Source organism: Chiloscyllium plagiosum, unplaced genomic scaffold (assembly GCF_037043375.1).
Source record: "Chiloscyllium plagiosum isolate Xiang-an unplaced genomic scaffold, Cpla_swu_hap1 HiC_scaffold_38, whole genome shotgun sequence".
NCBI lineage: Eukaryota > Metazoa > Chordata > Chondrichthyes > Orectolobiformes > Hemiscylliidae > Chiloscyllium > Chiloscyllium plagiosum.
Window position 1 is genome coordinate 76,954,846 of NW_028270176.1, and position 24,693 is coordinate 76,979,538.

The 24,693-nt window shown below is 51.1% G+C and overlaps 1 long non-coding RNA gene across 1 annotated transcript in view; it reads left to right on the forward strand.

The window, feature by feature from the left end:
• Window positions 1–24,693, forward strand: part of LOC148139648 (uncharacterized) — a 37,853-nt gene that overhangs the window by 8,283 nt on the left and 4,877 nt on the right. The window contains exon 3 of the long non-coding RNA XR_015753677.1: window positions 18,381–18,517. This is a non-coding gene — a long non-coding RNA (uncharacterized LOC148139648). The remainder of the gene's footprint in view (window positions 1–18,380; window positions 18,518–24,693) is intronic.

The following is a 24,693-nucleotide window of genomic DNA, read 5'->3' on the forward strand; positions in this document are numbered from 1 at the left end:
GGAGTCACAGAGACGGTGACCCTGTGAGGGAGCAGACTGGAGTGAGAGCTGGACGATTACACGTCTGAGGAGACACATCACTGTGTGTGCACCTGTCCCGCCATTGTTCTGTGTTTGTGTCTGTGTATGCGTGTGTGTCCCCTTCCCTCGCTGTGTGTGTGTAACTCTCCTCACTGTGTGTGTGTCCCTCCCTCACTGTGTGTGTCTGTACCTCCCTCGCTGTGTGTGTGCATTTCCCTTCCTCACTATGTCTGTGAGCATGTCCCTCCCTCACTGTGTGTGTGTGTGTCCCTCCCTCACTGTGTGTGTGTTTATGTGTGCGTATGTCTGCGTGTCACCCTCCCTCACGTGTGTGTGTGTGTCCCCTCGTTGTGTGTGTGTGTGTGTCCCCTCTCGCTTTTTGAGCACATGTCCCACCCTCGCTGTGTCTGCGTGTCCCACCCTCGCTGTGTGTGCGTGTGTGTGTATATGTGTGCGCCCCTCTTGCTGTGAGTGTGTGTGCACCTCTTGCAGTGTGTGAGGGTGTCCTCCCCTCGCTCTGTATGTGTGTGTATGCATATCACTCACTGTGTGTCTGTGTGTCCCTCCCTCGCTGTGTGAGTGTGTGTGTGTGCGTGTCTCTCTCTCACTGTGTGCGCGTCGCTCTTGCTGTGTGTGTGTGTCCCTCCCACGCTGTGTGTGTGTGTGTGTCCCTCCCTCGCTGTGTGTGTGTGTCCCTCCCTCGCTGTGTGTGTGTGTGTCCCTCCTTCGCTGTGTGTGTGTGTCCCTCCTTCGCTGTGTGTGTGTGTGTGTCCGTCCCTCCCTCGCTGTGCGTGTCCCTCCCTCGCTGTGTGTGTGTGTGTCCCTCCTTCGCTGTGTGTGTGTGTGTCCCTCCTTCGCTGTGTGTGTGTGTGTGTGTGTGTCCCTCCTTCGCTGTGTGTGTGTGTGTGTCCGTCCCTCCCTCGCTGTGTGTGTGTGTGTCCCTCCCTCGCTGTGTGTGTGTGTGTGTCCCTCCTTCGCTGTGTGTGTGTGTGTCCCTCCTTCGCTGTGTGTGTGTGTCCCTCCTTCGCTGTGTGTGTGTGCGTGTCCCTCCTTCGCTGTGTGTGTGTGTGTGTCCCTCCTTCGCTGTGTGTGTGTGTGTGTCCCTCCCTCGCTGTGTGTGTGTGTGTGTCCCTCCCTCGCTGTGTGTGTGTCCCTCCCTCGCTGTGTGTGTGTGTGTGTGTGTCCCTCCCTCGCTGTGTGTGTGTCCCTCCCTCGCTGTGTGTGTGTGTCCCTCCCTCGCTGTGTGTGTGTGTCCCTCCCTCGCTGTGTGTGTGTCCCTCCCTCGTGTGTGTGTGTGTGTCCCCCTCCTTCGCTGTGTGTGTGTGTCCCTCCTTCGCTGTGTGTGTGTGTCCCTCCTTCGCTGTGTGTGTGTGTGTGTGTGTGTGTCCCTCCTTCGCTGTGTGTGTGTGTGTGTGTGTCCCTCCTTCGCTGTGTGTGTGTCCCATCTTCGCTGTGTGTGTGTGTGTCCCCTCTTCGCTGTGTGTGTGTGTGTGTCCCTCCTTCGCTGTGTGTGTGTGTGTGTCCCTCCTTCGCTGTGTGTGTGTGTGTGTGTCCCTCCTTCGCTGTGTGTGTGTGTGTCCCTCCTTCGCTGTGTGTGTGTCCCTCCTTCGCTGTGTGTGTGTCCCTCCTTCGCTGTGTGTGTGTGTGTGTGTGTGTGTCCCTCCTTCGCTGTGTGTGTGTGTGTCCCTCCTTCGCTGTGTGTGTGTCCCTCCTTCGCTGTGTGTGTGTGTCCCTCCTTCGCTGTGTGTGTGTGTGTGTCCCTCCTTCGCTGTGTGTGTGTGTCCCATCTTCGCTGTGTGTGTGTGTCCCTCCTTCGCTGTGTGTGTGTGTGTGTGTCCCTCCTTCGCTGTGTGTGTGTGTGTGTGTGTGTCCCTCCTTCGCTGTGTGTGTGTGTGTGTGTGTCCCTCCTTCGCTGTGTGTGTGTGTGTCCCTCCTTCGCTGTGTGTGTGTGTGTGTCCCTCCCTCGCTGTGTGTGTCCCTCCCTCGCTGTGTGTGTGTGTGTGTGTCCCTCCCTCGCTGTGTGTGTGTGTGTGTGTGTCCCTCCCTCGCTGGTGTGTGTGTGTGTGTCCCTCCCTCGCTGTGTGTGTGTGTGTCCCTCCCTCGTGTTTGTGTGTGTGTCCCCCTCCCTCGTGTTTGTGTGTGTGCGGACGTGTCCCTCCCTTGCTGTGTGCGGACGTGTCCCTCCCTCGCTGTGTGCGGGCGTGTGTCTCCCCCTCGTTGGGTGTGCGCATGTCCCTCTCTTGCTCTGTCTGTGTGTTTGTGTTTGTGTGTGTCCCTTCCTGGCTGTGTGTTCATGTCCCTCTCTCGCTGTGTATGTCTGTAATTTTGTGCTTGCGCATGCGCGTGTCCCTCCCTCGCTGTGTGTGCATGTCCCCCTCTTGCTGTGTGTATGTGTGTCCCTCCCTCGCTGAGTGTCTGCGTGTATCCCCCTCACTGTCTGTATTTGCGTGTCCCTCCATCGCTGTGTGTGTGTATGTGTGTGTGTGTATATTTGTGCATTTCCCTCCCTTGCTTTGCATGTGTGTGCCCCCTCTCAATTTCTGTGCACATGCCCTCCCCCTCGCGGTGTGTGTGCTTGTCCCTCCTCTGTGTGTCCCTCCCTCACTATGTGTGTGCGTGTCCCTCCCAAGCTGTGTGTGTCCATGCTCCCTCCCTCGCTGCGTGTCTCAGCGTGTCCCTCCCTCGCTCTGTGTGTGTCCCTCCCTCGCTTTGCGTTTGTGTGTCCGTCCCTTGTGTGTGCGTGTGCATGTGCCTCCCTTGCTCTGTGTTTCTGTGTGTGTATGTACGTGTGCGTGACCCTTCCTCGCTTTGTGTGTCCGTCCCTTGTGTGTGTGAGTGCGTGACCCCCTTGCTCTGTGCGTGTCCCACCCTTGCCGTGTCTGTGTGTGTCCTCTCTCGCTGTGTGTGCGTGCCCCCCCTCAATTTCTGTGCACATGCCCTCCCCCTCGACATGTATGTGTACCTTCCTTCGCTGTATGTGTGTGTATCCCTCCCTCGCTGTGTGTCTGCAGGTAACCCCCTCACTGTGTGTGTTTGTATGTTGCTCGCTCGCTGTGTGTGCATGCGTCCGTCCCTCGCTCTGTGTTTGTGTGTGTGTGTGTGTATGTATGTGTGCATGTCCCTCCCTCGCTTTGCATATGTGTTCGTCCTTTGTGTGCGTGTGTGCATGTCCCTCCCTTGCTCTGTGTTTGTGTGTGTATGTATGTGTGCGTGTCATTCCCTCGCTTTGCGTGTATGTGTCCATCCCTTGTGTGTGTGTGTGTGTGTGACCAGCTTGCTGCGTGCGCGTGTCCCACCCTTGCTGTGTCTGTGTGTGTCCTCTCTCGCTGTTTGGGTGCCCCTCTCAATTTCTGTGCACATGCTCTCCCCCTCGACATGTGTGTGCTTGTCCCTCCTTCGCGGTGTGTGCGTGTCCCTCCCTCGCTGTGTGTCTGCGTGTATTCCCCTCACCATAAGTGTGTGTGTTTGTCCATTCCTCACTCGGTGTGCGCGTCTCTCCCTTGCTCTGTGTTTGTGTGTGTGTGTGTGTGTATTTGTGCGTGTCCCTCCCTCGCTTTGCGTGTGGGTACCCCCTCTCAATTTGTATGCACATGCCCTCCCCCTCACGGTGTGTGTGCTTGTCCCTCCTTCGCTGTGTGTTCCTCCCTCGCTGTGTGTGTGCCTGTCGCTCCCTTGCTGTGTGTGTGCGTGTCCCTCCCACGCTGGGTGTGTCCATGCTCCCTCCCTCGCTGGGTGTCTCAGCGTGTCCCTCCCTCGCTCTCTGTGTATGTGCGTGTGCATGTCCTTCCCTCACTGTGTCTGTGTGTGTCCCTTCGCTGCATGTTCCTTCCTCGCTGTGTGTGTGTCCCTTCCTCCCTTGCTGTGTGTGTGCGTGTCCTCCCTTGCTGTGTGTGTGCGTGTCCCTCCCTTGCTGTGTGTGTGTGTGTCCCTCCTCATTGTGTGTGTGGGGGTGTGTCCCTCCCTCGCTGTGTATGTGCGTGTCCCTCCCTCGCTGTGTATGTGTGAGTTTCCCCCCTTGCTCTGTGTGTGTGTGTGTGTGTGTGTGTCCCTCTTGGTATGTGTGCTTGACCCTCCCTCGTTGTGTGAGCATGTGTCTCCCCCCTCGCAGTGCGTGCGCGTGTCCCTCTCTCACTCTCTGTGTTTGTGTGTGTCCCTCCCTGGCTGTGTGTGTGCGTGTCCCCCTCTCGCTGTATATGTCTGTGTTTGTGTGCTTCCTCATGCGCATGTCGCTCCTCCACTGTATGTGCGTGTCCTTCCCTCGCTGTCTGTGTGTGTGCGCGTGTCCCTCCCTCGCTGTGTGTGCATGTCCCTCTCTTCCTGTGTGTGTCTGTGTTTGTGTGCTTCCTCATGCACGTGTCGCTTCCTCGCTGTCTGTGTGTGTGTGTGCGTGTGTGTGTCCATCCCTCGCTCTGTGTGCGTGTGTGTGTCCCTCCCTCGCTCTGTGTGCGTGTGTGTGTCCCTCCCTCGCTGTGTGTGTGTGTGTGTCTTGCTGTGCATGTGTGTGTGTGTCCCTCCCTCGCTCTGTGTGTGTGTGTGTGTGTGTGTGTGTGTCTTGCTGTGCATGTGTGTCCATGTCCCTCACTGGCTGTGTGTGTGCGTGCCCCTCTCTCGCTGTGTGCTTGGGCATGTGCGTGTTCTTCCCTCGCTGTGTGAACGTGTCCCTCTCTTGCTGTGAGTATGTGTGTCCCTCTTGCAGTGTATGTGGGTGTCCTTCCCTAATGCTGTGTGTATGTGTGTGTGTGTATGCATGTGTGTCCCTCCCTCACTGTTTATGTGTCAGTTTCCTGCCCTGTGTGTGTTAGTCTTGCTGTGCGTGTGTGTACGTGGCCCCCCCTCGCTGTGTGTGCGTGTGTCTCCCCCTCGCTGTTTGTGTGCGTGTCCCTCTCTTGCTCTGAGTGTGTGTGTGTGTGTGTGTTTGTGTGTGTCCATGTCCCTCACTGGCTGTGTGTGTGCGTGCACCTCTCTCGCTGTGTGTCTGTGTTTGTGTGCTTGAGCATGCGCGTGTCCATCACTCGCATGGTGTGCGTGTCCCCTCTTGCTGTGAGTATATGTGACCCTTTTACAGTGTATGTGAGTGTCCTTCCCTCACTGTGTGTGTGTGTGTGTGTGTGTGTGTCCCTCTTGGTATGAGTGCTTGGCCTTCCCTCGTTGTATGCATGTCACTCCCACACTGTGTGTCTGTGTGTATGTGTGCGTGTGCCTCCCTTGCTTTGTGCATGTGTGTGTGTGCGCCTCTTGCTGTGTGTGCGCGTGTTACTCCCTCGCTCTGAGTGTGTGTCAGTCCCTTGTGTGTGTGTTTGTCCCTCCCTCACTGTATGTGCGCGTCTCTCCCATGTTTTGTGTGTGTGTGTGCGTGCGCGCGTGCGTGTCCCTCCTCCGCTTTGTTTGTGTGTGTCCCCATCCCTCGCAGTGTGTCCCTCCCTCGCCGTGTGTCTGCGTGTAGCCCCCTCACTGTGTGTATTTGCGTGTCCCTCCCTCGCTTTGCATGTGTGTGCCCCCTCTCAATTTGTGTGCACAAGCCCTCCCCCTCGCGGTGTGTGTGCTTGTCCCTCCTTCGCTATGTGTCGCTCCCTTGCTGTGTGTGTCCATGCTCCCTTCCTCGCTGCGTGTCTCAGCGTGTCCCTCCCTCGCTGTGTGTGTGTGTGTGGGTGTGTGTGTGTGTGTGTCCCCTTGCTGTGTGTGTGTGTGTGTCCCCCTCTCTCGTTGTGTGTGTGTGTCCCTCCCTCGCTGTGTGTGTGTGTGTCCCTCCCTCGTTCTGTGTGTCCCTCTCTCGTTGTGTGTGTGTGTCCCTCTCTCGTTGTGTGTGTGTGTCCCTCCCTCGCTGTGTGTGTGTGAGTGTGTGTGTGTGTCTCTCTTGCTGTGCATGTGTGGGTGTGTGGCCCTCCCACGCTGTGTGTGTGTGTCCCTCCCTCGCTCTGTGTGTCCCTCCCTCGCTCTGTGTGTCCCTCCCTCGTTGTGTGTGTGTGTCCCTCCCTCGTTGTGTGTGTGTGTCCCTCCCTCGTTGTGTGTGTGTGTCCCTCTCTCGTTGTGTGTGTGTGTCCCTCCCTCGCTGTGAGTGTGTGTGTGTGTGTGTGTGTGTCTCTCTCTTGCTGTGCATGTGTGGGTGTGTGGCCCTCCCACGCTGTGTGTGCATGTGTCTCCTCCTCGCCGTGTGTACGCGTGTCCCTCTCTTGCTGTGTGTGTGTGTTTGTGTGTGTCCATGTCCCTCCCTGGCTATGTGTGTGCATGCCCCTCTCTCGCTGTGTGTCTGTGTTTGTGTGCTTGAGCATGAGCGTGTCCATCCCTCGCTGTGTGTGCGTGTCCCCTCTTGCTGTGAGTATGTGTGACCATTTTACAGTGTATGTGTGTGTCCTTCGCTCGCTGCGTGTGTGTGTATGAGTGCATGTGTCCCTCCCTCGCCTTGTCAGTGCGTGCCCCCTCTCACTTTCTGTGCACATTTCCTCCCCTTCGCCGTGTGTGTGCTTGTCCCTCGTTCCCTGTGTGTGTGTGTGTGTGTACGTGTACGTTTCACTCCCTCGCTGTTTGTGTGTCCCTCGCTGGCTGTGTGTGTGTGTGTGTCCCACTCTCGCTGTGTATGTGTGTGTGTGTCCTACTCTCGCTGTGTATGTGTGTGTGTGTCCTACTCTCGCTGTGTATGTGTGTGTGTGTGTGTGTCCCTCCCTCGCTGTGTGTCTGCGTGTATCCCCTTAACTGTATGTATGTGTGCGTGTCCCTCCCTCACTTTGTGTGTCCATGCCCCCTCCCTCGCTGCGTGTCTCAGCGTGTCCCTCCCTCGCTCTGTGTGTGTGTGTGCATGTCATTCCCTCACTGTGTGTGTGTGTGTCCCTCCCTCAGTGTGTGTGCACGTTTCACTCCCTCGCTGTTTGTGTCCCCCTCACTGGCTCTGTGTGTGTCTGTGTGTCCCTCTCTCACTCTGTGTGCGTGTCCATCCCTCGCTGTGTGTGTGTCCATCCCTCGCTGTTTGTGTGTGTGTGTCCCGCCCTCGCTGTGTGTCTGCGTGTATCCCCTTAACTGTGTGTATGTGTGTGTGTCCGTCTTGCTGTGTGTGCGTGTCACTCCCTCGCTGTGTGTGTGTGTGTGTGTGTGTGTGTGTGTGTCACTCCCTTGCTCTTTGTGTATGTCCCCATTGCTGTGTGTGCGTGCGTCCCTCCCTTGCTGTGTCAGTGCGTGCCCCCTCTCACTTTCTGTGCACATTTCCTCCCCTTCGCCGTGTGTGTGCTTGTCCCTCCTTCCCTGTGTGTGTGTGTGTGTCCCTCCCTCGCTGTGTGTGTGTGTCCCTCCCTCGCTGTGTGTGTAAGTTTCACTCCCTCCCTCGCTCGCTGTGTGTGTGTGTGTGTGTGTGTCTCCCTCACTGTGTGTGTGTGTGTACGTTTCACTCCCTCGCTCGCTGTGTGTGTTCCACCCTCGCGGTGTATGTGTGTGTGTCTCCCTCACTGTGTGTGTGTGTGTACGTTTCACTCCCTCGCTGTTTGTGTGTCCCACCCTCGCTGTGTGTGTGTGTCCCACCCTCGCTGTGTGTGTGTGTGTGTGTCCCGCCCTCGCTGTGTGTCTGCGTGTATCCCCTTAACTGTGTGTGTGTCTCTCTTGCTGTGTGTGCGTGTCACTCCCTCGCTGTGTGTGTGTGTCCCTCCCTTGCTCTTTGTGTATATCCCCCTCGCTGTGTGAGTGCATGTCCCCCATTGCTGTGTGTGCGTGTGTCCCTCCCTCGCTGTGTCAGTGCGTGCCCCCTCTCACTTTCTGTGCACATCTCCTCCTCCTCCTCGCCGTGTGTGTGCTTGTCCCTCCTTCCCTGTGTGTGTGTGTCCCTCCCTCACTGTGTGTGTGTGTGTGTGTGTGTGTGTGTGTGTGTCCCTCCCTCACTGTCTGTGTGTGTCCCTCCCTCACTGTGTGTGTGTGTGTGTCCCTCCCTCACTGTGTGTGTGTTGTGTGTGTCCCTCCCTCACTGTGTGTGTGTGTGTGTGTGTGTCCCTCCCTCACGGTGTGTGTGTGTGTCCCTCCCTCACGGTGTGTGTGTATGTTTCACTCCCTCGCTGTTTGTGTGTGTGTCCCACCCTCGCTGTGTGTGTGTGTGTGTGTCTCCCTCACTGTGTGTGTGTGTGTATGTTTCACTCCCTCGCTGTTTGTGTGTCCCTCGCTCACTGTTTTTGTGTGTGTCCCACCCTCGCTGTGTATGTGTGTGTGTCCCTCACTCACTCTGTGTGCTTGTCCATCCCTCACTGTGTGTGTGTGTGTGTGTGTGTGTGTGTGTGTGTGTGTATGCGCGTGCCCCTCCCTCACTGTGTGTGTCCCCCCTTGCTGTGAGTGTGTGTATCCCTCTTGCAGTGTATGTGAGTGTCCATCCCTCGCTGTGTGTGTGTATATGTATGCGTGTCAATTCCTCACTGTGCTTGTGTGTCCCTCCGACGCTGTGTGAGTGTGTGTGCGTGTCCCTCCCTCGCTTTGTATGTGTGTGTGTCCCTCTTGCTGTGTGTGTCTCCCTCACTCACCGTGTCAGTGTGTGTCCCCTCTCACTCTGTGTGCGTGCCCCCTCACTTTCTGTGCACATGCCCTCCCCCTCGCCGTTTGTGTGCTTGTCCCTCCTTCCCTGTGTGTGTGTGTGTGTGTGTGTCCCTCACTTGCTCTGTGTGTGCGCATGTCCTTCCCTCCTTTGCTGGGTGTGTGTGTTCCTCCCTCACTGTGTGTGTGTACGTTTCACTCCCTCGCTGTTTGTGTGTCCCTCGCTATGTGTGTGTGTGTGTGTGTGTGTGTGTGTCCCACTCTCGCTGTGTATGTGTGTGTACGTCCCTCCCTTGCTTTGTGTGTCCATGCCCCCTCCCTCGCTGCGTGTCTCAGCGTGTCATTCCCTCACTGTGTGTGTGTGTGTGTGTACGTTTCACTCCCTCGCTGTTTGTGTCCCTCGCTGGCTGTGTGTGTGTGTCCCACCCTCGCTGTGTGTGTGTGTGTGTGTCCCTCTCTCACTGTGTGTGCATGTCCCTCACTCTGTGTGCGTGTCGATCCCTCGCTGTGTGTTTGTGTATGACCCACCATCGCTGTGTGTGTGCATGTCCTTTCCTCCCTCGCTGTGTGTGTGTGTGTCCCTCCCTTGCTCTTTGTGTATATCCCCCTCGCTGTGTGAGTGCATGTCCCCCATTGCTGTGTGTGCGTGTGTCCCTCCATCGCTGTGTCAGTGCATGTCCCCTCTCACTGTGTGTGCACATTTCCTCCTCCTCGCCGTGTGTGTGCTTGTCCCTCCTTCCCTGTGTGTGTGTGTGTGTCCCTCCCTCACTGTGTCTACATTTCACTCCCTCGCTGTTTGTGTATCCCACCCTCGCTGTGTGTGTGTGTACGTTTCACTCCCTCGCTGTTTGTGTGTCCCTCGCTCGCTGTGTGTGTGTGTGTCCCTCACTCACTGTGCATGTGTGTGTGTCCCGCCCTCGCTGTGTGTCTGCGTGTATCCCCTTAACTGTGTGTATGTGTGTGTGTCCCTCTTGCTGTGTGTGCATGTCACTCCCTCGCTGTGTGTGTGTCCCTCGCTGTGTGTGTGTCCCTCACTCACTGTGTGTGCTTGTCCATCCCTCACTGTGTGTGTGTGTGTGTGTATGCGCGTGTCCCCCCTCACTGTGTGTGTCCCCCTCTTGCTGTGAGTGTGTGTATCCCTCTTGCAGTGTATGTGAGTGTCCATCCCTCGCTGTGTGTGTGTATATGTATGCGTGTCAATTCCTCACTGTGCTTGTGTGTCCCTCCCACGCTGTGTGAGTGTGTGTGCGTGTCCCTCCCTCGCTTTGTATGTGTGTGTGTCCCTCTTGCTGTGTGTGTGTCCCTCACTCACCGTGTCAGTGTGTGTCCCCTCTCACTCTGTGTGCGTGCCCCCTCTCACTTTCTGTGCACATTTCCTCCCCCTCGCCGTGTGTGTGCTTGTCCCTCTTTCCCTGTGTATGTGTGTGTGTGTGTGTGTGTGTGTGTGTGTGTGTGTCCCTCCTTCCCTGTGTGTGTGTGTGTCTCTCCCTCGCTGTGTGTGTTTGTGTATGACCCATCACTGTGTTTGTGCATGTCCTTCCCTTGCTGTGTGTGTGTCCCTCACTTGCTCTGTGTGTGCGCATGTCCTTCCCTCCCTCGCTCTGTGTGTGTGTCCCTCCCTCACTGTGTGTTTGTACGTTTCACTTCCTCAATATTCCTGTGTCCCTCCCTCGCTGTGTGCGCGTCCCTCTCTCGATGTGTGTGTTTGTGTATTACCCTCCATCGCTGTGTGTGTGCATGTCCTTCCCTTGCTGTGTGTGTGTGTCCCTCACTTGCTCTGTGTGTGTGCATGTCCTTCCCTCCCTCACAGTGTGTGTGTGTGTGTGTGTGTGTGTGTGTCACTCTCACTGTGTGTGTACGTTTCACTCCTTCGCTGTTTGTGTGTCCCTCGCTCGCTCTGTGTGTGTGTGTGTGTGTGTCCCTCCCTCACTTTGTGTGTATGTCCCTGTTGCTGTGTGTGCGTGTCACTCCCTCGCTGTGTGTGTGTGTGTGTCCCTGCCTTGCTCTTTGTGTATATCCCCCTCGCAGTGTGAGGGCATGTCCCCCATTGCTGTGTGTGCACGTGTCCCTCCCTTGCTGTGTGTGTGTGTGTGTGTCCATCCCTTGTGTGTGTGTGTGACCAGCTTGCTGTGTGCACGTGTCCCACCCTTGCCATGTCTGTGTGTGTCCTCTCTCGCTGTTTGTGTGTCCCTCTCAATTTCTGTGCACATGCCCTCCCCTTCGACATGTGTGTGCTTGTCCCTCCTTCGCGGTGTGTGCGTGTCCCTCCCTTGCAGTGTAAGTGTGTGTCCCTCCCTCGCTGTGTGTCTGCGTGTATTCCCCTCACCATAAGTGTGTGTGTTTGTCCCTTCCTCACTGGGTGTGCGCGTCCCTCCCTCGCTGTGTGTGTCCGTGTCCCTCGCTCGCATCGTGTGTGCGTATCCCTCCCTCGCTGCGTGTGTGCGTGTCCCCCTCTCGCTGTATGTGAGTGTCTCTCCCTCGCTGAGTGCGTGTCCCTCGCTCGCTTCGTGTGTGTGTGTCTCTCCCTCGCTGTGTGCGTGTCCCTCGCTCGCTTCGTGTGTGTGTGTCCCTCTCTTGCTGCATGTGTGTGTGTCCCTCCCTCGCTGTGTGTGTGCGCACGTGTCCCTCCCTCGCTGGTGTGTGTGTGTGTGTCCCTCCCTCGCTGTGTGTGTGCGCGTGTCCCTCCCTCGCTGTGTGTGTGCGCTTGTCCCTCCCTCGCTGTGTGTGTGCGCGTGTCCCTCCCTCGCTGTGTGTGTCCCTCCCTCACTGTGTGTGTGTGCGTGTCCCTCCCTCGCTGTGTGTGTGTGCGTGTCCCTCCCTCGCTGTGTGTGCGTGTCCCTCCCTCCCTCGCTGTGTGTGTGTGTGCGTGTCCCTCCCTCGCTGTGTGTGTGTGCGTGTCCCTCCCTCGCTGTGTGTGTGTGCGTGTCCCTCCCTCGCTGTGTGTGTGCGCGTGTCCCTCCCTCGCTGTGTGTGTGCGCGTGTCCCTCCCTCGCTGTGTGTGTGTGCGTGTCCCTCCCTCGCTGTGTGTGTCTGCGTGTCCCTACCTCGCTGTGTGTGCGTGTCCCTCCCTCGCTGTGTGTGTGTGCGTGTCCCTCCCTCGCTGTGTGTGTGTGCGTGTCCCTCCCTCGCTGTGTGTGTGCGCGTGTCCCTACCTCGCTGTGTGTGTGCGCGTGTCCCTCCCTCGCTGTGTGTGTGCGCGTGTCCCTCCCTCGCTGTGTGTGTGCGCGTGTCCCTCCCTCGCTGTGTGTGTGTGTGTGTGTCCCTCCCTCGCTGTGTGTGTGCACGTGTCCCCCCTCGCTGCGTGTGTGTGTCGCTTCCTCGCTGTGTGTGTCCTTCCCTCGCTGTGTGTCAGCGTGCATCCCCCTCACTGTGTGTGTGTGTGCGCATGTCCTTCCCTCGCTGTGTGTCAGCGTGTATCCCCCTCACTGTGTGTGTGTGTGTGTGTGCGCATGCCCTTCCCTCGCTGTGTGTCTGCGGGAATCCCCCTCACTGTGTGTGTTTGCGTGTCGCTCCCTTGCTGTGTGTGTGTGTCTGTACAAAATTTGCACCATCAGTGAATTGGCCGTCATAAATTGACTGTAGTATTCAGGAATGTGTGGTTTAAGTAAGTTCACCACGAGAAATGCAGGGTTTAATGTATAGGTAGAGGGGTGGGTCTGGGTAGGATGCCCTTCAGAGGTTTGGAATGGACTGGTTGGGCCGAATGGCCTGGCTCCACACGATGGCGATTCTATTCAGGTTATTGTCCAGCCCTGTCAACCATCCCCGTCTCCTACACCTGGCCTTATCCCCAATATTCTCCTTAACACTGTAATCTCCTCCAGACTCTAAAACACTCCTTGGCGATGTAACTTTCTCCAGTCCTTACAAAGATCGATATGTCTGTCACCTCTTCCTGCGTTTAGAACCCTCCCTATAACTATTACCATTTGGTACAGCACTCCCAATCATTGTTCCCTCTTGAAACTCCCATAAACATTTGTATCTCTGAAAACTCATCTGGACTGTCTCAACTTCCCTTTAACAGTTATGCTGAGACCTGCTCTATATCAGTGAAGTAATTAAGGCTTGGCAACACTCACTGTTATAATCTCCCTCCAGCTTTACAGCACCGAGGATCTGTAGAAGCTCTTTTCAAACCGGCAGCCATGTCTGTGTCTGTAATCTCCTCTACTCCCCATAATACATTCTCTCTGAGCTCCTCTGTCGTCCACTAAACACTCCCTAACACTGTCTGTATCATTGTAACCTTCTCTAAAAACACAACCTTCTCTATCTGTGTAAATCCCTACACCAGTCCCTGTCCCTCTCAGCTCCGTCGAACAATACAACCCTCCATGTCTGTGTATTCACCTTCAGTCCCTACTCACCTCCCTATCTGTGTAACCTTCTCCATGCATTTTTGCTTCAGTCTCTTCAACTGTCCCTGTCAGTGTTACCTCTTCCAGACGCGAAAACTCTCCTCTTTTTGACTTACTCAGACCACACAACCTTCACTATCTATAACCTACTCCTGTCTGAGAAACCTACCTCTGCAAATTGCTCCAACTCTTCAACTCTCCATAAGCTCCTGCAGCTCTTACATCCCTCCCTGTCTACCAAATCTCTTCCATTCCCTAAACAGTCTGTGGAGACCCGACCACCATCCCTATCAGTGTAATCCTCTCCGGTCTCTGCAGTATTCCTGATCTGTCGAACTCATTCCATGCCTGTGCCTCTCCCAATCCAGACCCTACAAAACCCACTATCTATTTAACACCCTCCTGTCACTATCACCCCCATGTCAATGTAAGCTCCTCCTGTGTCTCCTCCATCTACCCATCTTCATAACCTTGTCCAGCTCTTACACCACTATCTGTTTAAACGTCACCCTCCCCTACAACTTCCTCCTGTTTGTGCTATGCTCCCTTATCTGTGAAACTGTCTCTGACCAAAATTGTTATCACAATCTCTGAAAATTCCAGATTCCACAGCCTCCATAACCCCCAGAACCTAAGCCTTCCTATGTCTATAAACATCTTCAGTCACGACTACCCTGCATATCTCTGTTTGTTCTTCCAGTCGATACAAACCTCTTTATCTCTGTAATCTGCTCAGCTCCCTAAAACACTCTCTGTCTGTGATCCAGCCCTGGCCTACAAACATCCTTATCCCTGTAAACTTCTCTATCCCTCCCAACATTCCCATCTCCATGAGCCCGTCAGCCCTACAGCTCTCCACATTTATGTAACCTCCTGTGGGTCTATGGTCCTCCCTCCCTGTGAAACCACCTCCAGTCCCCACATCTCTCCCAATCTGGGTCCTCTGCTCCAGATCAGACCATTGCTGTCTCTGTAACCACCCCCACTCCGGCCAACTCTTCCCATTTGTGTAACCTCGTTCAGACCCCATACTCTCCAGCTTCCTGAATCCTCTTCCTGCATTGCAACCAAAACCACATGTTTATGTAATATCCACCAGTGCTTACACCCTTCCCAACTCAGTAACCTTTTGCAGTCCTAACAAAGCACCTAAACTGTGAAACCTCTCATTTCCCTACAATCCTCCCTCCCTCCCTCCTCAAATGCCTTCATCACCATGAAACCTCACAATTACTTAAGCCTCCTTTTGGCACGGCAACCCTCATAATGTCCGCAAAATTCTCGTGTCCTGATATGCCTCCCTATCTCCGTAACCCCCACCACCCTTCAGTACCCTTCTGGGGAACATGGCAGAGGAGGGAAGATTTGTAGAGTCTGGACCATATTACGGAGGTAGAATTCTGGGAATTACAGATTTAGTCTAATGTCTGTGAAGTGCAGATTATTGGCGAGGACTCTAAAGACAGGATTTATGACTACTTGGAAAACCATAGTTAAATTAGAGACAGTCAGCATGGGTTTGTGTGGGGCAGGTCATGCCTCACAAACCTTATTGAATTCTTTGAGGATATGACAGAATACATTGATGTTTCATTCAGAAAAGAAGGATGATTGGGATACAGGGAAATCTGTCTGTCTGGATACAGGATCGGATGGCCCAGAGAAGACAGAGGTTGGCAGCAGATGGACAGTATTGAGCCTGGAGCTCAGTGACCAGTGGTGTTCTGTAACAATCGGCTCTGGGACCCTGTTCTCTGTGATTTTTATAAATGACTTGGATGTGGATGTTTGAGAGTGGGTTAGTAAGTTTGCCAATCACACCAAGGTTGGTGGAGTGGTGGGGAACGTGGAGGGCTGTTGTAGGTTGCAATGGGACATTGACAGGATGCAGAGCTGGGCTGGAAGTGGCAGATGGAGTTCAATCTGGAAAAGTGTGAAGTGATTCATTCTGGAAGGTCGAATTTGAATACAGAATACAGGGTGAAAGGCAGAATACTTGGCAGTGTGGAGGAACAGAGAGATCATGGGGTCCGTGTCCATAGATCCCTCAAGTTGCCACACACGTTGATGGGGTTGTTAAAAAGGCATATGTTGTGTTGGCTTTCCTTAGCAAGGGGATCGATTTTAAGAGCCATGAGGTTTTTTTGCATCTTTATAGCATCCCGGTGAGACTACAATTGGAATATTGTGTTCAGTTCTGGTCCCCTGTTTACAGGAAGGATGTGCAAGATTTAGAGAGCGTACACAGGAGATTTTCCAGGATGCTGCCTGGAATGGAGGGCATTTCGTATGGAGAAAGGTTGAGGGAGCTAAGGCTTTGCTCATTGGAGTGAAGAAGTAGGTGGGGTGACTTGGTAGAGGTGAACAAGATGATGAGAGGCACAGAGAGAGTGAATAGTCAGAGACTTTTCCTCCTATGGCATAAATGGCTGTTACAAGGGGGTATAATTTTAAGGTGATTGGAGGATGGATAAGAGGATAGAGAATGGTAGGTGGTTGAATGGACTGCCAATGGTGGTAGTAAAATAAGACACATTTGGGACATTTAATAGACTCTTAGACAGACACATGGAGAGTAGTAAAACGAAGGGTATGTAAGTTAGTTTGATCTTACAGTCGGATAAAAAGTTGTCATAGCATCATGGCCGAAGGGTCTTGGGCTGAACTGTTCTGTGTTCTACGTTCTCTGGTAAACTGGGTAATAAGCTCAGATCAGTGTAAAAGGATATGGCATTCAGGAGGAGCTAGTGAACTGGATACAAAAATTACTTGATGGTAGGAGACAGAGGGTGGTGGGAGACATGTTTTTCTGACTGGAGGCATGGAAACTGCGGTGTAGTGGGTTCACTGTTGTTTGTCATTTGGATAAATGGTTTGGATGGGAGTATTGGTTTCCTGGTAAGTAAGCTTCTTGGGTGTCACTGACATTGTTGGTAAAGTGGTTAGTGGAGAAGATTATCTATGATACAACAGGATGAACAGTCCTGCTGGGATAGTGAGCTGAAGAATAGCAGATGGAGTTTAATTAGATAAAGGTGAAGTGTTCCATTTTGGTGAAACAACCAGGGTGGGACTTGTACAGTTAATGCTCGGACCCTGGGTAGTGTTGTCAGCCAGATACCCAGGGATGCAGGTACACAATTCTTTGAATGTGGTGTCACAGGTAGACAGGCTGGTGAAGCAGGCGTTTGGGATGGTTACCTTCATTAGGAGAGCATTGAGAGGAGGAGTTCGGATGTCATGGTGTATCTGTAAAAGACATTGGTGAGGCTATCATAAAAACATTGTTGTTCAGTAGGAAGAACTCACCTGGTTCACTTGCCTCAGTTAGGGAAGGACATCTGACATTCTAACCTGGTCTGGACGTCATGTGACTCCAGACCCACAGCATTATGGCTGATCTGAGCTGCCCTCTGGATAATTACCGGTGGGGTCAAAGAATGTTAGTCCAGGCAATGACACTCACATCCCATGAATGAATAAATAAAAATACATATGTCCCTCCCTCCCTCTGCAAACACCTCCACCTGCAGCAATCTGTACTGGCTTTGTAACACCGTTCAGACCCTGACCACTCTCTGTAACACTCTCACCACCTCCAGCACCTTCACCTCTCCCTGTTCCTATTGTGTCATTAAACCTTGACAATCATTCCCCTTCCCACTGCCATTCTCCTTCTAGCAGACCCTTTGAAATCCATTTAACATTTACACCTAAAGCACTCTCTCACTTCAGGATTTAAGTATTTTGTGGTGATCTTCTCAGCCTCATAATCTAGTATGATCACTTTTTTCCTGAGTGAGGGACCAGTGGGGATTTCTTGCTGAGGTTTTTACCGTTTCAATGGAATATCCTTTTGTTGAGTGTTTTATACTATTCCATTAAATGTTTTCCACTGTTCATTTACTGACACATGTTTCAGTCTGTTTAGCCTGTTTACCTTGGTCAGTTCTCTCAAATTCATGTAATTGGCTATTTTTGTTTGTAGTTGTAGTTTGTCCTTTCTGTGATTCACTTTAAAACTTTATATTTATTTAAACTGCACTTTATAACAATTTCCCGAAGGATCTCTGCAGGTGACGTTACTCATTCACTAAGTTTCATCACACGGTCGCTCTGTGATATTTATGTCCCTAGCCAGTTGCACAATGTGTTTTTCAAAGAAACACTGAAAAAAAATTAACCGAACTCCTCTTCGAATATCAATGCTGTCCGTGTGATTGACCCCGATTATACGAATATTAAAGTTTCCAAAATTATCATAATGCCTTTGTTAAAATAATTCCAATGAGTTCCTGTTTAATGCAGTGATGAGTCATGCAATACTGTTCGTTGGCTAAAACTATTCTGCTGCTCGTGTCCTTGGCAAGTAGTAGCCAGTATTTACATTCAGACTGACTCTACTTCATGATCTGCGACCAAATGCTTTCTCTGTAATGCCTTTGGAATCCATTATTGTTAGTGTTACCCATTTTGCCTGAGTCTCCGCAAGATTGTGAACCACTGAATATTTTTGTTCACGCTGTATCCATGTCTCCCAGCTGTCTAAATCTCTTTTATCGCTTTGTAATAAGGTAGATGGATTTGTGACAGCGACGTTGTCCATTTGAAAAAAAAACAGAACTTACTCTTTCCCACAATTTTCTGTCACAAATCTATTTGCTGATGTACAATTTTAGTTAAACTCTGTCCCATCCTGTTCCTTTCTGCTTGTCTTCAGCCACATTCCCATGCTGTTCCATTGCTTCACCTTTTCCCTTTGGATTTGGAAAGCTCCTTTCACCTGAACCCTGTCCCTGCATCCTCTCTGTCAGTTTCAAACCCTGTCCATAAACCTACCGACATGATCGGCCAGGACCCTGGTCCCAGCACGGTTCCAGTGGGACCATCCGAATGGATTATTGTTGTAAATCAGGTCTGGGATGTGTGTGTCTCTGGCTGACCAGCCTTTCTTGCCCAGCCCTAGCTGCTCTTGAGCTGAGTAACTTGCTCGGCCATTTCAGAGGGTCATTGAGAGGCAATCACTTTTCTGTGGGGATGTCGTGCAGACCACGTCTGGATGGGCAGATGTCCTTCTCTAAAGGACAAGTGTTTGGATTTGTTGTACATCAGCACTGGTCTCATACTAATTTGTGGATTGTTAATTATTATTTTTAAAATTATTGATTTCAAATGTCTCCATTTCAGATGGTGGGATTCAAACCTGCCTCCCCTGAACATTAGCTGAGGTTTTGGATACATTCTCTCGCAATAATACCGCTATCCCATTACTTCACCTGCTCACTGGCTGCTCATCCCTGAGCACTGATACCAGAGCATCATGAAGCTAAACCCATTCTTCCAACATGACTGTGTGATCCTGACATCTTCCAGCAATCTGGGACTATTACTTAATATCGCTCCATTTTACAGGTCTCTGTGGGACTCAGTCCCATTCTCCATGTGTAACCCTCACTGCATCTGTTTAACTTTCCATTCTGTCTATTTCTCTGTCTCCTGTAGTTACTCAGGAAGGTCCTGACTCAATAGCCTTCCCAGCTGCGTGGTAGATTGTCCATCACCACATTGAACACAGTTGGTCTGCCAGAGTGAGACAAAGGGAAAGGTGATCTGGAGCCTTCAATAAATCCTGTAGTGAGGTAAGGTCACCCACAGTGCACAGAGCAAAGAGCAATGAGAGGGTTCCAAACATCTGTGAACAAGACATGACATTGATACAGTGCTGGAGGGGGAGCATAGTGCGCACACACACACCCCAGGGTCAGTCACCACCCCTAATGTAAGTTCTGTTGTACTGAGACTCACTACTCTGCAACACTGTATCTATGGCATGTCTTGTGGTCCAGTGTCTTTAATAATTTTTAATTCCTATAACAATTCCTATTTCTGTAACCTCCTCGCTTCCCGATAGCCCCTTCACATATTTGAAATGTACTGCATTCCAGTCTACCATCCCTATCCCTGTAACTTGCTTCAGTATCTGCAACATGCCTTATCTCGGTAGTCTCCTCCAATAAGTAAAAAACAAGGACTGCAGATGCTGGAAACCAGAGTCTAGATTAGAGTGGTGCTGGAAAAGCACGGCAGGCCAGGCAGCATCCGAGAAGCAGGAAAATCGACGTTTCGGGCAAAAGCCTTTCATCAGGAATAGAGGCCGGGAGCCTGCAGGATGGAGAGATAAATGAGAGGGGAGTGGGGAATGGGGAGAAAATAGCATAGAGTACAGTAGGTGAATGGGGTTGGGGATAAAGGTAATAGGTCAGAGATGAGGGTTGAGTGGATATGTGGAAAGGGAGATAGGCCGGTAGGACAGGTCATGAGGGCAGTGCTGAGAAGGAAGGCTGGAGGTGGGGTGAGATGGGGGAAGGGGAAATGAGGAAATTGGTGAAATCCACACTGATGCCCTGGGGTTGAAGTGTTCCGAGGTGGAAGATGAGGCATTCTTTCTCCAGGCACGGGTGGTGAGGATGCGGCGGTGGAGGAAGCCCAGGAACTGCACGTCCTCAGCAGAGTGGGAGGGAGAGTTGAAATGTTGGGACACAGGTCGGTGGGGTTGATTGGTGTGGTTGTCCCAGAGATGTTCCCTAAAGCGCTCTGCTGGGAGGCGTCCAGTCTCCCTAATGGAGAGGAGACCGCATCAGGAGCACTGCTACCAGTACTCAGGGAGGACTAAGCTATTTTATTGGGATAGTCTGGACTCCCCGACCACAGGGAATAAAAACTTTGTCTATTTATGCTATTCATGTCCCTCATAATTTTGTAAACCTCTGTAAGGTCACCCCTCAGCCTCCGACGTTCCAGGGAAAACAACCCCAGCCTGTTCAGCCTATCCCTGTAGCTCAAATCCTCCAACCCTGGCAACATCTTTGTAAATCTTTTCTGAACACTTTCAAGTTGCACAACATCTTTCCGATAAGGAGACCAGAATTGCACGCAATATTCCAACAGTGGCCTAACCAGCGTCCTGTAGAGCTGCAACATGATCTCCCAACTCTTGTACTCAATACTCTGACCAACAAAGGAAAGCATATCAAACACCTTCTTCACTATCCTATCTACCTGTGAATTCACATTCAAGGAGCTATGAACCTGCACTCCAAGGTCTCTTTGTTCAGTAACACTCCCTAGGACCTTACCATTAAGTATTATAAGTTCTGCTAAGATTTGCTTTCCCAAAATGCAACACCTCGCATTTATCTGAAATAAACTCCATCTGCCACTTCTCAGCCCATTGGCCCATCTGGTCCAGATCCAGTTTTAACCTGAGGTAGCCCTCTTCACAAGACATGACATTAATACAGTGCTGGAGGGGGAGCACAGTACACACACACACCCCAGGCTCAATCACCACCCCTAATGTAAGTTCTGTTGTACTGAGACTCACTACTCTGCAACACTGTATCTATGGCATGTCTTGTGGTCAATTGTCTTTAATAATTTTTAATTCCTATAACAATTCCTATTTCTGTAACCTCCTCGCTTCCCGATAGCCCCTTCACATATTTGAAATGTAATGCAATTTTGGTGTAATCTGCAAACTTACTAACTGTACCTCTTATGCTCGCATCCAAATCTTTTATGTTAATGACAAAAAGTAGAGGGCCCAGCACCGATCCTTGTGGCACTCCACTGGTCACAGACCTCCAGTCTGAAAAAACAACCCTCCACCACCACCCTCTGTCTTCTACCTTTGAGCCAGTTCTGTATCCAAATGGCTACTTCTCCCTGTATTCCATGAGATCGAACCTTGCTAACCAGTCTCACATGGGGAACCTTGTCGAACGCCTTACTGAAGTCCATATAGATCACATCTACTACTCTGCCCTCATCAATCTTCTTTGTTATTTCTTCAAAAAACTATATCAAGTTTTTGAGACATGATTTCCCACGCACAAAGCCATGTTGACTATCCCTAATCAGTCCTTGCCTTTCCAAATACACGAACAGCCTGTCCCTCAGGATTCCCTCCAACAACTTGCCCACCGCTGAGGTAAGGCTCACCCGTCTATAGTTCCCTGGCTTGTCTTTACCGTCCTTCTTAAACATATGGCACCATGTTTGCCAACCTCCAGTCTTCCGGCACCTCACCTGTGACTATCGATGATACAAATATCTCAGCACGAGGCCCAGCAATCACTTGTCTAGCTTCCCACAGAGTTCTCGGGTACAGCTGATCAGGTCCTAGGGACTTATCTACCTTTAACCATTTGAAGACATCCAGCACTTCCTCCTCTGGACATTTTGCAAGATGTCACCATCTATTTCCCTACAGTCTATATCTTCCAAATCCTTTTCCACAGTAAATACTGATGCAAAATGTTCATTTAGTATTTCCCCCATTTTCTGTGGCTCCACACAAAGGCTGCCTTGCTGATCTTTGAGGGGACCTATTCTCTCCCTAGTTACCCCTTTGTCCTTAATATATTTGTGAAAACCCTCTCAATTGCCCTTAATTCTATTTGCCAAAGCTATCTCATGTCCCCGTTTTGCCCTCCTGATTTCCCTCTTAAGTATACTCCTACTTTATTTTTCTCTGCCAAGGATTCACTCGATCTATCCTGTCTATACCTGACATATGTTTCCTTCTTTTTCTGAACCAATCCCTCAATTTCTTTAGTCATCTAGCATTCTATATACCTACCAGCCTTCCCTTTCACCCTGACAGGAATATACTTTCTCTGGATTCTTGTTATCTCATTTCTGAAGGCTTCACATTTTCCAGCCGTCCCTTTACCTGCGAACATCTGCCTTCAGTCAGCTTTCGAAAGTTTAGATTACTTACAGTTTGGAAACAGGCCCTTCTGCCCAACAAGTCCCCACCGACCCAGACCCATTCCCCTACATTTACCTCTGCACCTAACACTACGGGCAATTTAGCGTGGCCAGTTCACCTAAGCTGTGGGACGAAACTGGAGCACCCGGAGGAAACCCACCCAGACACGGGGAGAATGTGCAAACTCCACACAGCCAGTCGCCTGAGGCGGGAATTGAACCTGGGTCTCTTGCGGTGTGAGGCAGCAGTGCTAACCACTGTGCCACCGTGTTGTTCTTGCCTAATACCATAAAAGTGGCCTTTCTCCAATTTAGCACTTCAACTTTTAGATCTGGTCTATCCTTTTCCATCACTATTTTAAAACAAATAGAATTATGGTCGCTGGCCCCGAAGTGCTCCCCCACTGACAGCTCAGTCACCTGCCCTGCCTTATTTCCCAAGAGTAGGCCAAGTTTTGCATTTTCTCTAGTCGGTACATCCACATACTGAATCGGAAAATTGTCTTGTACACACTTAAGAAATTCCTCTCCGTCTAAACCTTTAACATTATGGCAGTCCCAGTCGATGTTTGGAAAGTTAAAATCCCCTACCATACCTACCCTATTACTCTTACATATAGCTGAGATCTCCTTACAAGTTTGTTTCTCAATTTCCCTCTGACTATTGGGGGGTCGACAATACAATCCCAATAAGCTGATCATCCCTTTCTTATTTCTCAGTTCCACCTAAATAACTTCCCTGGATGTATTTCTGGGAATAGCCTCCCTCAACACAGCTGTAATACTATCCCTTATCAAAAATGCCACTCCCCCTCCTCTGTTGCCTCCCTTTCTATCCTTCCTGTAGCATTTGTATCCTGGAACATTAAGCTACCAGTCCTGCCCATCCCTGAGCCATGTTTCTGTAATTGCTATGATATCCCAGTCCCATGTTCCTATACATGCCCTGTGTTCATCTGCCTTCCCTGTGAGGTCCCTTGCATTGAAATAAATGCGGTTTAATTTATTAGTCCTACCTTGTCCCTGCCTGCCCTGACTCTTTGATTCCCTTCTGTTCTCAGGTGTACCCGTCTCAGATCGATTCCCAAAATCCTTCCTGTGATTGTTACCACATCCCTTCCCTGCATTCCTTCAAATCCATGTAAAGTCCTCCCATTCCTAAACCTTCCCTGCACCTGTCACCTGTTCCAGCTTCCACAACCCTCCTATTCTCAGTAAGACACACCCCCGTCCCAGTTACTACAGCCCGCTGCATCACTAAATGCCAGTGGTCACTATAATATCAGAGTAAGGTGTGAAAGCAGGAATACTCTACTGGGTTAGATGATCAGTGGTGCTGGAAAAGCACAGCAATTCAGGCAGCATTCGAGGATAGGCAAAATCGACGTTTCGGGCAAAAACCCTTCATTCCTGATGAAGGGCTTTTGCCCGAAACGTCGATTTTGCCTATCCTCGGATGCTGCCTGAATTGCTGTGCTCTTCCAGCACCACTGATCCAGAATCTGGTTTCCAGCATCTGCAGTCATTGTTTTTACGTGGGTTAGATGATCAGTCGTGATCATATTGAATGGTGGGACCGACTCTGTGGTCAAATGGTCGATACCTGCACTTCGTTCCTGTTCTTCTCTATAAACTTACTATCTCCATAACCTCCCTCATGTCCCCACAGTCCTCCCTACGTGTGTAAGCCCCTTCAGTTCCCACAGCCCTCCATATCTCCATAAACTCCTTCACTCCTCAAGATTTTCCTGTCCATGAAACCTGAATCATTCCCCACAAACATCCCTAACTCCATAACCTCCAAAAGGCCCTACGACCCTCCTTACCTCCATAGTCTCATCCAGACCCGACGTCCCTCCCGTTCAGAGCAACCTCCTTTAATCCCCATGATCCTCCTGATCTGTGCAACCTACTTCAGTCCCAACAGACCTCCAGACCACTTTGGCCTCTTTCAGGCCCCACAACACTCCCTATCTCCATAATGTTCTTCAGTCACCACTGCATTCTCTATGTCCATAATCTCATACAGTCCCCACAGCACTCCCTATCTCCATAATATCCTTCAGTCCCCACGACCCTCCCTATTTCCAAAGCCTCTATTACCTGTTGAACCTCTAAGCTACCTTTTTCAGATTGATAAACAAGAACTTCCATAACCTCTTCTGCTGCCAGTCTGAAACCAAACAGTGTTTGTTAGCCTGACAGTAGGTCGGGAGCTGGAATGTATTAGAAAGGATATGTCAATAAACAATAACTGGACCCTCAGAAACGCAATTAATAAATAGATAATGTGTTTTTGAGCCTGTTGGATTGTATTTTTATTCGTGTGAATATAAATGGCAGCATAGATACGGGTGTAGGAGTGGTTGTACCGAGGATACGGTTTATTTTAATTTTCAGAAACCTTTACACAAGTTTCAGTTTGGGTTAAGGAGTAACTTGGTAGAGAACAGGCATCTTAACTATCAGGATGTGGTTGAGATATTAGACAAAACAATCTTGTCAGAATTTACTGTGGAGAAAGACATAGAAGGTCAGGAACTTGGGGAAATATATAGTGATGTCTTGGAAAGAATCCAGAACAGAGAAGAAAAAGTGCTGGAATCTTAAAACAAATAAAGGTAGATCAATCCTCAGTAGCTCATTAGGTCTATCCTTGAATATTTTGGGAAGCTAGGGAAGAGATTGCAGTGTCCCTAACAGAGATATTTATATTATCAACAGACACAGTGAGGTACCGGAAGACTGGAGGGTGGCTAATGCTATTCCATCACTAAAGGGCTGCAGGGAAACACCAGGAAATTACAGCCCCGTGATCCCAATGCTGGGGAGGTTGTTGGAGGAGATTCTGAGAGAAAGGAGCGACATATATTTGGAAAGGCAAGGGCTGATTAGAGATAGTCAGCATGGCTTTGTGAGTGGGAAACCGTGCTTCACACACTGGATTGACTCTTTGAGGAGTTGGCCAAGAAATAGATGAAGGCAGAGCAGTTAATGTTGTCGACATGAAATTCAGCAAAGCATTTGACAAGGTTCCAAGCGA